The sequence below is a fragment of the Ranitomeya variabilis genome, chromosome 1 (genome assembly GCF_051348905.1).
Source record: "Ranitomeya variabilis isolate aRanVar5 chromosome 1, aRanVar5.hap1, whole genome shotgun sequence".
Lineage (NCBI taxonomy): Eukaryota > Metazoa > Chordata > Amphibia > Anura > Dendrobatidae > Ranitomeya > Ranitomeya variabilis.
Genome location: NC_135232.1, coordinates 1,062,427,565 through 1,062,440,973, shown reverse-complemented (window position 1 = coordinate 1,062,440,973; position 13,409 = coordinate 1,062,427,565). Strand labels below are relative to the sequence as shown.

Sequence of the window (13,409 nt, the reverse complement as noted above, 5' to 3'; positions counted from 1 at the left end):
ATGCTGCAGGGCGAAAATTTACTTTATTCTCCCTGTAGCATTCAAATTTTGGTCACGGAGATGGTGGGCACCGCACCCTCGCATTGACTGATGCTCTGCATTGGGGAGGGCCGTCAGTCAGGGCCGGGGGCGCAGTTACAGCCATCAATCTGTATATTCAGAGCGAAGACTGAACCCGCGCCGGCACTGCCCCCACCCCGTGACTGAAACCCAAATGCTGGAGGGAGGAATAAAGTTCATTTTCTCCCCTGCAACGTTCGGCTAAGTGAGGGCGCTGGGCAGGTTAGTAACACCATTAATATGCAGATAATTCCCATATCTGCAGGTTAATAGCGTTTTTTCTGCACACAGGTTCCCTTTAAACAAAAACCCACAGGAAATTAAGTAAAAAAAATACTTTTAGAGATTAGATAGGTAGGGAGAAGTGTAGGGTGTTGTGTAATAAAGCTCATTACAAAGCAGTTTGGGTCTAAGGATAGAAATTTACAAAGGACATTATAGGTAGCGGACCATACCTCTAATGTTGGCAGTGCAGGTGTAAGATTCATTAAGAGGCGCACGTAATGAATTAGGCCCATCTTATCACTGGTGTGCGCCTTGCCAAAAGTGTGTATTTCTGGCTTAAGTTAGGCCACTAAAGTGTTATAACTTTTGGAGAATTTGGTTGCCGTGCTTCGCCATACCACTTGCCGCCCATGTTCTTCCTACTTGGTGTATCTGGCTAATACTGGGTGAAAATGGCAAAAGCCACAACGTTTTTTTAACAGGTTCAAGATGTGCAAACATTTTGTGACTTCTCAAAGTGTATAATGCCAGAGCTCTAGCAAAAATACTTTGGTGACTTGTAGCCTAAGTGTATTAGTGGATTCAGTACACAAGTAAACCTAGAGTGACTTAGGCATTTGTCCTGTCTGTATATTAGTCTTACATTATTATTATTATTATTATTATTATTTATTATTATAGCGCCATTTATTCCATGGCGCTTTACATGTGAGGAGGGGTATACAAAGTACAATAATCTTGAACAATACAAGTCACAACTGGAACAGGAGGAGAGAGGACCCTGCCCTCGAGGGTTCACAATCTACAAGGGATGGGTGAGGATACAGTAGGTGAGGATAGAGCTGGTCGTGCAGCGGTTTGGTCGATTGGTGGTTACTGCAGGTTGTAGGCTTGTCGGAAGAGGTGGGTCTTCAGGTTCTTTTTGAAGGTTTCGATGGTAGGCGAGAGTCTGATATGTTGTGGTAGAGAGTTCCAGAGTAGGGGGGATGCACGAGAGAAATCTTGTATGCGATTGTGTGAAGAGGAGATAAGAGGGGAGTAGAGAAGGAGGTCTTGTGAGGATCGGAGGCTGCGTGCAGGAAAGTACCGGGAGACGAGGTCACAGATGTATGGAGGAGACAGGGTGTGGATGGCTTTGTGTGTCATGGTTAGGCTTTTGTACTGGAGTCTCATTACATTACATGTGTAAGTCTCATTACATTATGTGACTGTGCACACTGGAGTGTTCCTGCATGGAGGCTGTGATTATAGACATAAACAGGTTAAGGCTGGCATCTCAGGAAGCATCGGTTGTGTGTAACACTTTACGGTATGGCTGCTAAGAAGTAGAGTTGAGTGAATATGTTCAGAATCGATCTCCGAATCTGCATTTGCCATATTCGTGCCATACTGGTACCAACATATTCGGTCATTTCTACTCCCATTGACTTCAATGACGTTCGGCTGCGTTCAGCGAATATTGCAAATACAATATTCGCCGATGATCGTAATTGGAATCGAATTTTGAAAGATTTGCTCAACTCTACTAAGAAGACAATTCAAGTTTAGTATGTATGAAATGGTTTCTTATCAGTTGCACCTTGGATGTGCACTACTCACGCTGAATGGTATGTGAGACCTTAGACTCCTTAACATAAAGATGGGCCACCACTCCTGGGCTAGTGCTTTGTGTTTGCCCCCCAGGCTAAAATTTGCCAGCAAGCCCCTAGGGATGGACATACCGCATGTGCAGCCGGGTGCGGCTGCACTGGGGCCCAGAGGCTCTGGGGGGCCCCTGCAGGGCTGCTAATAATGAGGGCAATCTAGCCTGTTTATCAGGCTTCGGGGGGCCCCTGGCCAGATTGCCCTCATGTGCAGCGCGCAGGGAGAGATCCCTGCAGCTCCGCTGCTTACAAGAGAAAATGGCTGCGATCCGTCCTGCTTCCTGCCCGCGCTTCCTGTCTCACACAGCAGTCAGTGGCGTGGCTGGATTACATCATCAGTCAGCGCCGCGGCCGCTGTGCCAGTGAGAGGAAGCTGCCGGCGACGGTGATGCTGCGGGAGATCATGCAGCGAGGTGCTGTCTACTGTGTGTGCATAGAGATGAGTGGTGGTGTGTGTGTTTGTTTGTGTGTGTGTGTGCATGCGTAGCGCTGCGGGGGAACGTGCAGAGAGATAAATGGTGCTGTGTGTGTGTAGGTGGAGGAGAGGGCAATGATGGGGTGGTGGGGGAGAAAGCAATGATGGGGTGTTGGAGAGGACAATGATGGGATGCGGGGGGAGGAGGACAATGAGGGGTGTGGGGGATTGGGAAGGGAGGAAGGGGGATTTATAATGGATTTAGAAACGGGGAGGTGGAAGAAGAAGTTATTATCGCTTATTATGTTTAACACAGTACCTTATTATATAGTGTACTCACTTAGTATACATAGCACAGCCCCTTAGTATATAGTGTACTCGCTTATTATGTATAGCGCCATCCCTCAGTATATAGTGTAGTCACTTTTTATACATAGCACAGTCCCTTAGTATATAGTGTACTCATTTATGTATAGCACAGTCCCTTAGTATAGAGTGTACTCCCTTATTATGTATAACACCATCCTTAGTTACATAGTTTCCTCTTTTATTATGTATACCATCCTCTCTAGTTATGTATGGTGCTGTCCATTATTATATAGATTCCTCTGCTGTTATGTACAGTGCTGTCTCTTACATAGTGTATTCTTGTTGTTTTTGTTATTCACAGCGCCCTCTTTTATTACATAGTCCGCTCTCTTATTAGATATAAAATGACTGCTGATGGAGGAGCCGGTGACCAGACTACCAGTCCATCATCTCCTCCATTAGAAAAGAAGCTTTCCCATGCTCCATCAGCCACCATTGCCTTATATATATCTAACAAGAGAGGACGGTATGTAATAAAAAACAGTGCTCTGTATAATCCAATATGTAAGGGACGGTGCTGTACATAGCAAGAGAGGGCACTCTATAAGGGACAGCAATATACATAATATATATATAGCTTTGTCGCCATAAAAGTAGGGGGCCCAGACACATTTCTTGCACAGGGGCCCCAAGCTGTCAGTGTCCACCCCTGGGCTGTGCCGTGTGCCTTTATTTAAACGTGCTCTCCACCATCACTCTTTACTTGGCTCCTCCTAACTCCTCCTTTCTAGTCCTATACTGCTCCCAGCTGGATTTGCATAAGGACGCCATGCCTCCTGACTGACGTAGCTTTCCAGCCAGAGAGAGCAGTGTATGCTGGGCCCGGCTGGAAGTAGTTGCACATGTCAGGGTGGCTACCGGCTGTTGGAGGCAGAGTGTGAGGAGCTGAGACTGTGTGGAGACGAAACACTGCCCGGCGGTGAATTTTTATTTATTTTTTTGCTATAGGGCCCCACGATTTCTATGTATGCCCCTGGGGCTTTCATATTGTGTTCTGTGTCCCTGTCGGGGCATATGTCCGAAATCGCTCGCAAAACGTCCGTTCGCATGTGCCAAAGGGGACATAGACTGTAATGGTGATGGCAGAGTGAACGTGAGGTCTGACGTGCACTTTTTTTGGGAGTGTAGGCTTACAGGAGGCGAACATTCAAGATGTCTGAGTGTCTACCTCCTGTAGGCATATACTCCCAAAAATGGCGCACCTTCTCTCGTATGTCACCATTTCAGTCTATGGCCCCACATGCGTCTACGTTTTGCAGGGGATTTCGGACCTATGACCTGACAGGAACACAGAACGCAATGTGAAAGCGCGCTAAGTGCCAGGAATGCTTTTTTATTTATAACATATACTAACTATAGATCTAATTTCTCATAATATACATAATTACGTGGGTTGATTTAAAATCCCAGTGTTTTTTTGTCTTGATGTTCTCCTGTGCTGTTTGGGGGACGTGTTGAGTATTGGAATAAAGTCTGGAAACCCTGGTCCGTTTTTCTCCGTGTGGACAGCACTTCTCTCACACACCTCATTTGGTCTGATTGGACTTTTCTGGCCTGCTTCTTATCTGGCCCAGCAATTCTGACAAAGAAATTACACTTCTGGTGCCTGATCTGGAACAGATTAGAAGACGCCCATTCTGGCAGCAGAAAAAGTACTGAACAAATGGAACTTGCCAGAAGCTGAGCAATTATTCCTCTGCAGTAAATCATATTAAATGATGTGCCATAACTCGCCTCTTAGGGTTCATTGGGGCAAAGCAATTTCTAAAGCGGAGCCAGCGCAGTCATATACGCTGTGCCCTGCCAGGCCGGATCCTGACTGAGCTGTCATTCTCTATGTAACTTTCCATACTGGATTTGACTTTTTCTCTTTCAGAGCAATGTTCACATTTGTCAACAGGAGGGTTTTTACAAAAGGATTGAGCACTAATCCAATTGACTGTAATTCTGTGTTGATTTATGCCAAGAGAAGCACTAATGACTGTAACTGGGAACGGATCGCTGTGTGATGACTCTGAATGGCGGGCTTCCCCCGAGTCGTGCTCGGAGCTACTGCTCCTAAACTGAGCAAGGATAAAAGTTACATCATGATAGCCATGAGCACAGGTGAAAGGGGAACTCTCCTGGTATCAAAAACGACAAGAAAGATGTGAATGAAGCCACCTTAGACACTATATTAACTTCTTCCGAATTAGACAATATCTACAGGCTTCGGCCAACAAGCTAATGTGTGTAGGGGGTCTACTGACTCGCCCGCCCCCGACATATGATGTCAAGGGACAGAAGGGTCTGGATATGCTGATTTGGACCTGCCGATCCTGTTTGATCTTGGTGAGATAAGCCGATGCTAGATATGTCAGTCTGCGGCACTCTCATAAAGAACAGAGGACCAAGCGTTGTTGCGTATGGAGGAGTCGGGAGAGAGAGCCATTGGTTGAACGATTAGTCAAACCATTGTTTGGCCCAGAATTGGACACAGACAGAAGATGGCCCCTGTGCCAATACGTATGTATATCGGCCCTTTGCAGTCCGTCCAATAACTCCTCATAATGTACAACCCCACCTGTTTTGCCTGTCATAGAGGCCCCATTAGCTTTGGGCCCTTGTGCGGCTGTACAGGTTACACCAATGATATGTCCACTTTGGCCAAACAAAGGAGAAAAAAAGACTAGACCAATAATGGTATGCACACCCATGGATAGTACAAAAACATCATAGTACTTTATTGACACCTCAGAAAAAGACAAACACAGGATAAAACCATTAAAAAAAGACCTAAATATAGGACCAGTGGTCCTCACCCCTATACAGATCATGCATGATATAACATAACCAAAGCATAAAGTGCGGATACCAATCTATATAGGCATAAATAATGTGCTAGGTTACGTTAGTACAAATACGCAGTATCTCTTGTTTAAGTGCATCAAATAGCAAACCAATAAGCTATAACAAACCAAAGTATTGCAAATACAGAGAAAAAGGAACTAAATAATGGCACACAATACACTGTAGTCATGTATCGACATAATAGTGGCTGCATAAGTAAGGCAAAATAAGTTGCAGTATTATATAAGCATGCTCAATACCTGAACGATAATAGCCCCAATGTACCCGTCACAAAGTGAACCTAAGCTGTCATCATAAGACCTGGCCAGGTATGTAGCAAGGCACCCTAGAAGAGGGAAGTACTGCCAATTCAAATAAAGGGCAATAAGCTTATGGGTTTGAAGGAGATGGGACAAGAGTACCAAGAATGAAGGCTGTAGCACCGGTGCTAAAAAATAACGCAGGTCGAGGCAGCCAGAGAAAACAAGAGACAGAATAAGGGGTGAGGCAAAAGCCCCACGCGTATCGCTGCAACCGCAGCTTCGTCAGGGGAAGTGAGGTCGTCAGTCATTTCTGAGGCTAATAAACAATCAATACAAATGAGGTAAATACGAACCGGTGTGCAGTCATAGTTCAGTGCGCCAGTAGCAGCAGCCGCATGGAGTACATCGGAGGTGGCTATAGCCGGAAGTGTTTGCTGCTGTCATAGTGCATGTGCACAACAGTAACACTAGGGGGAGCAGAACATGTCCACTTTGGCCGACCACTATTTTTTATGTATGAGGGCTTAAGAGTAATTTGGAGCAATTACACTACTTTATCCAGAGGAGGCACAACAAATGTTTCTTACTTTTTAGTAACGTCATAGCATTTCATTGTAGATTTACTAGATCGCACTATAGTCGCCATTACAAGGGACATGTCTCTGGCATCTCTATATTACACCTACATTAGCTGGTTGAAATATAATTTGAATTTTTTTCCCCTGCTGCATTGTTTTCAGCTGTGACACCCCTGGAGTCATTCTTTTTCTGTTATTAATAGGAAACAGATGTGGGGGCGTCTTATAGTTCTCAACAAAAAGGATGAATGTACATTTGAATTAACCTGCTGATTAAGTGGTGTATTTTTATTATTAATGTTCAAATGTATACTTGCAAACTGCGCTATCAGGGCCAGCTGCAGGTTTTTGTGGCCACAGCCGAAAGAGTCTCAGTGGGCCCCTTTAACACAAACTACTATTCACGAGACACAGATACAGCAGAGAAATATAGGTATACAATGCCAAAGATTTCACTTCTTACATTACATGAGTGATATCAATTGTAAATAATACAATAGTTCAGAAAACAGACAGTATAGTGCTGCATTCGGTATTATGGGCACCACATAGTGCTTCATACAGAATAATAAGCCCCATATAATGCTCCATGCCGTGTTATGGGCACCACATAGTGCTCCACGCAGTATAATGAGCCCCATATATTTCTCCATACAGAATAATGAGCCCCATATAATGCTCCGCACAGAATAATGAGCCCCATATATTTCTCCATACAGAATAATGAGCCCCATATAATGCTCTGCACAGAATAATGAGCCCCATATATTTCTCTATACAGAATAATGAGCCCCATATATTTCTCCATACAGAATAATGAGCCCCATATATTGCTCCATACAGAATAATGAGCCCCATATAATGCTCTGCACAGAATAATGAGCCCCATATATTGCTCCATATAGTATTATGAGCACCACATAGTGCTCCATACAGAATGATGAGCATCACATAGTCCTCCATACAGTATTATGGGCACCACATAGTGCTCCATGCTGAATAATGAGCCCCATATATTGCTCCATGCAGTATGTGATGGGCCCCATATATTGCTCCATATATGATTGGCCTGTGTAGTTGCTCCAAATATAATGGTCCCCGATATACTGCTCCATACAGAATAGGCCCCATATAATGCTCCATAATGCTCCATATGTAATTGGCCCCATAAGATGCCCCAAACATTAAAAAAAAAAAAACCTCTCCTTTCTGGCCGTTGCTCTGCTTCCGACTCAGAAACTGGCGATTCGAATCCCTGCAGTGCACAGTGCTACACCTTTAAGTATTATAAGGGGGTTCCAAGAAGAAACCATCTGAAGAATAGTCAGGTCTCTTGTTTAAAGGGGACCTGTCAGCAGGTTTGGCTGGAATGAGATATGGCTACCACCTTTCAGGCCTGATATAAAGCATTCTGTAATGCTGTATATCTGCCCCCAACCCGACTTGCAAGACAAGAAAAATAGCTTTTATTATACTCACCTATGGGGTGGTCCAGTCCGAGGGGTACCGCTGGTCTTGGTCCGGCGCTTCCCTTCTTCTTGTGATGCCGCCGTCCTTCGTGTGAGTGACTCGTCCTTGCGTCAACCACACAATCTCCCCGGCATCGCGTTACTGCGCAGGCGTACTTCTCTGACCTGTTGAGGGCAGAGTGAAGTAATGCCGTACGTATGCGTCAGGGCTCTTTGACCCTTCCCGGGGGCTGCGCACTGCAGTTCTTTGCTCTGCCCTCTTCAGGGCAGAGAGGTACGCCTGCGCAGGAGCCTGAGGCCAGGGACTCTGTGTGGATGACATAGGGACACATCATCCACACAAAGTAAGGGAGGCGCCGGACCAAGACCAGCAACACCCATCGGACTGGACCGCCCAGTAGGTGAGTATAATATAAGCTGTTTTTCTTGTCTTGCAGGTCGGGTTGGAAGCAGATATACAACATTATAGAACACTGTACACCAGGCCAGAAAAGTGGTGGCTGCAAATCGGTCAAAGCTGGTGACTGGTTCGCTTTAAACTGGCGTTTTTGGAAAGCTGAAGTGGTTAAAAGATTGTGAAACGTCTGACTATGTGAACAGCAAGACGTCTTTACATAGAAATAGTTTAGAGTGTTTTCTGAGTGCTTTCAGGTACTTTTTGGAGCAGAAAAAAAAATCCATTCGAAATACTTAGTACCTTTTTAGTTTTTATTTTGCTTTTGTCTCCATGATTCCTTGTTAGGCTATGGTTGCACGCTATTGCTTATATGAAGGTTATGCAATTGTTCTGTCATAGAAATAGTATACATTGAGACAGTTTTGATAAAATTGTAATCTAAATATTTGAATAAAATAATGGAGACCTGTTCACATCTCCAGCTCGCTGGGTTTCCTCCCGGCCAGCACTTGTATAAACCTCGGCACAAATAGCAGCTACCCTCTAAGGAAGCGAGGGCGGCGATGAAGTCACCGACAACGTTACACGGCAGCTGTTTGATATTGTCAAGTTGTGTGAAATTCTTGCACATTTGAGGCCACTTCGCCCGCTCTGCCTGTCTATACTAAGCCCCATGGCACCATCCAGTCTGAACAGTCCTCCACCTTTCATTTTCAGGTATGCAGGACATCGGCTTCCTGACGCTTAATCATTTTTACTTGCCGTCTCATCACTATATCGCATGTAGGGGGTCACTGTATTTTCAGCTGCTTTTTAAATTAACTGGATTATTCCAACAATCTTAAATCGATGTTTTCTGCACGATCTCATTTGCTGCATCTGTTTCTGGTAATTAAAAAAAGGAGCAGTAAGAGAGCTTTAAAGTGAATCTCCACCTTCTTATCATTATGTGTTTTAGGTTAAGAATGTTGTTCTGGTAAATATATCAATATATGTACATAGCAATTACTGCACTGAATCCCTGGTACAGATCTAGATGTAAAAGCTTCCATTCTGGCAGCCTCCACTAGAGGGCGCCTTCTTGTTCCCGTGTTGAGTTTACTCTATGTCCGTATGCGGGCGACTCCTATACTCCCCCTGGTGGTGGTTTTCCCTGGTGGTGGTTTTAGCATTCTGTTTTAGATCTATGCAGTGCAATGGATTGGAAGCTTCAGATCGTAAAAATGAAAAACTATTACTAGAAAGATTTAATTTGTGCATAATTTTCACCCTCATCGTGATTACTCGCTAATCCCGCCCCCTGCACAGTAGCTCCGCCCTGCACCACATCACCACACATAATCCTGCCCCCCACCCCATTACCACACACACTCGCCCCCCCCACCGCATTACCACACACAATCCACATCACCACACACAATCCCGCCCTCCACCACATTACCCCCCACAAATCCCGCCCCCCACCACATCACCACACCTAATCCTGCCCCCCCCACCATATCACAACACATAATCCCGCCCCCCCACCACATTACCACGCATAATCCCGCCCCCAACACATTACCATGCATAATCCCGCCCCCAACACATGACCACACTATTGTTATTAACTTCATTTTAAGTTAATTTACCACCTGCGTAAGCGCTATTGAATGTTGTCATTATTTACTTTAGTTTAATCACCAGCAGCGTTAATTAGATAGCAATGAGCGTGCCGAGCGTTAGCTGGCTGGAAACATCTAGTGTTTAATATATATACAGCTCTGTAAAACATTAAGAGACCACTGCAAAATGTTCAGTTTGTCTGATTTTTCTCTTTATAGGTATTAAATTGAGTAAAATGTAAATTGTTCATTTATTCTATAAACTTCTGACTACATGTCTCCTAATTTCCAAGCAATACATTTTGTATTTTTTTTCTGAAAAGGAGAAATGGTCAAATTACAAAAAACAAACAAACAGTGCTTTCAGACCTCAAATAATGCAAAGAAAACAAGTTCATAATCATTTAGAAACAACAATACTACTGTTTTACCTCAGGAAGAGTTCAGAAATCAATATTTTGTGGAATAACCATGATTTTTAATCACAGCTTTTATGTGTCTTGGCATGCTTTCTTCCAATCTTTCACACTGCTTCTGGTGCAAAAATTCCAGCAGTTCTTCTTTGTTTGATGGCTTGTGACTATCCATCATCGTCCTGATTACATTCCAGAGGTTTTCAAAGGGGCTCAGGTCTGGAGATTGGGCTGCCCATGACAGGGTTTTGATGTGGTGGTCTCTTTATTTTTGCCAGAGCTGTATATATATATTTTTTTAGAGTGGACATTTTCTTTTAAGTGACTCAGTATTTGTAGTGTATTGTCACCATACCCAGTGTCCCCCATTCTGTCAGTTTGGAGCCCCATTTCCCTTATGTCAGATATGGCCACTGCAGAGGTATGACGAGAGCCGTGAGAAGTCTGCACCGCCCTCCTGCCTCTCCATTAGTATGCGTTGGACCAGCACCGATGACGATAGTTTTGGGCTTTCCACCACGCTCTACATTTCTATGAAGCACTAATTTTGGAGGTAAATCAAAACGAGAAAGCAGCAGAAAAATAGAAGAACATCTGTTATAGTGACATTAAATGTCTAGTCTCACGGTTGGAGTGCCACGTTAAGCCTTCATGCATACGGCCGCATTACAGAGCAGTGGTTTATGGACAGAACCAAGAACTCTTCATGCCCATACTTATTTCCAATTTCATACCAAATCTGTAAGAAAGCATTATGGGGTTTCAGCGCATGGCATCTTGTGGGATGACCCCTGTACGCAGACTCTTTGTGCACATAGACCTGTTGGAATTTATTACCAAACATTATTTATGTAAGGGGTTGTCAAGTCTCGGATAGTAGACTACAGTTTTGTGGCAGCATGCGATGCTCACACTGTCACGATTCCCCATGTGGTGGGCGGTCAAGTAACCTAGTGAATGCGATTTTGCATACTTGCAGTCCTGGGCTTCTTTCGATATAAGAGAATTGTGAGGAACCAAGGAGTCTAGTCGGCACATGACCACTAGTATGCAAACTGCATACATAAGTCGCCTGACCGCCCATCCACATGGGGCATACCAGGGAATTTAAAGGGAGTTTAATATATACAGTATTTGACACCGGGATGACCAGCATCGGGCAGTGCATTATTTGCACGTGTAGGATGCGGCATCCTCAGTTCTCCACTCTCACCGGTGAAAGTGGAGAACAGATGTTGCAGGGCATGGCCTCCAAAAACGGCACATTGGGATAACTTTCTGCGGCCTATGCGGCAGGCATCTCAGCAGCAGACGTTGCCATGTGTAGGGCTCCGAATACTCAGCTGTGGTGTGGTAGTTAAACCACATACTGTTTTTCTCATTTTTTTTATTCATATTAATGGTTTAGCTGTGGAACAACCTGATTATTTTTTTGTACAAGAAGTGCCAATGTGGAACCTTCTTGTTCTTTTATTTATTTTGCGTATGACGTCTGAAAGTGAAAATGTACGGTGTCCTATCTGTATTAGGAAATGGGTGTGCAATCTATAAAAGATTTCATGGACGCTTTTAGCGAAATGTATACGTTGTGATACAGGGACTTCACGTCTGTCTTACTGACTACGTGCAGTTACAGGATGTTTCAGCCTCTTTGGATAATTTTTTTTTTACCCAGTTTTTCTTCTGATTGCTCAGTCTAAATTGTCTATTGAAAATCTGGCCTTGGATATAATGATTATTTTTAGTGATTATTTCTATAATTTATTACAAAATATTATTTCGAGGCCATTATATGGCCATCTGCTGCTTTCTACTGGGTCCTGAGGTGCAGTCCAGTTGACCATATGGTAATTTGGTTTATTTTTGTAGGGTTTTTAGGGTTTATCCATGTTATGTTGGGTTTCCAATTAGCCACTGTATCAGGATCCATTTTCTTGTGCCTCAACTTATCACAACTAATGTAAAACTGTCATCATTTGTCATATAGATATTTTACTAGTTTACCTGGTTTCTGTGCCTGCTTCTATTTTTAATAGTCTGCAAAATCATTGAGGAAGATCGAAAAACACAACATGTGACATTTTGGGATCTTGCTTTAAAGTGATGCATCGGATGATAAGAGCAATGTTTTAGCAATCTAAGAGATTAGTTCCTCGATCTATTTCCCTCTGGGTTTTTATGTAGTACATAGGAGGGCTAAAACACTGGATAGCTTGATAATAAATTGAAACAAGGCCTGAGAATTAAAGCAAAACTCTTACTTGATTCATGCTGCCCAAACCATTAGCAGCATTAATCAGATCCTGGCTGCAAGATTTCTGCTAGATATGTTTTTTTCTGAGTTCCTCCAGCAATTAAGGAAAAATGTAAAGAGCTATCCGGGCACTATAGGTGGAGATCTGACTAGTCCGATGTTGCCCCAGGCGGCTTCTTTCACTGCTCTGATTGACAGGTCTCTCTCCTGTGTGAACATTGGGAGAGACCTGTCAGTCATCTAAAGAAGTGCGGGGAAGAGGTCTTTCGGGGCAGCAACGGACTAGTCCCATCTCTGCCTCGAGTCCTTGTCTGGCTCTTCAAACTGTTTTCTCTGAAGCACCGAATTGTTTCCAAGAAAATTATACCTAGCTGCAATTGTGCAGCCAGACTCTGGTTCATACAAAAAAAAAACAAAAGCAAAAAAACAGGAAAAGCTATCCCTTTACACAAGACACTGTTAAAAATCCAGCAACTTGGTCAAATAAATAGAGTAAACAGTCCGATAAAAGAACCATAATGAGGAGCCTTTGGAAACCTGTACAAGCCCGGTGTTGTAGGTAGGTCTTGTCCTGCCCCTTGTCTATAGGCCGTACATGGCATCGCAATTTAACCCCATTGACATCAATAAAATGGTTGGTCCTGCTAGAATGTACACATTCTGCCTTCATCTAATTGGTATGGTCCCCTTTAGTCTTCATGTAACTTTCTAGAATAAATACTTGACCTTTCACTCCATTAGTATACTGTATTCTGTATCATTGCTGGTGCCCCCACGGGATCCTGTAACTTAGGAGCTGTCTGTGCTCTTTTCTGAACCAGTCTGCCTGGGCGGTGGTAATAATTGCTTGATAAAGTGGTATGAGTGGTGTTGACACGTTGACTTCCACT

The 13,409-nt window shown here is 43.8% G+C and overlaps 1 protein-coding gene across 2 annotated transcripts in view; it reads left to right on the top strand.

Moving 5' to 3' along the window:
• The window catches only part of LIMCH1 (LIM and calponin homology domains 1), a 331,389-nt gene that overhangs the window by 232,507 nt on the left and 85,473 nt on the right, over positions 1-13,409 (top strand). The window lies entirely within an intron of this gene.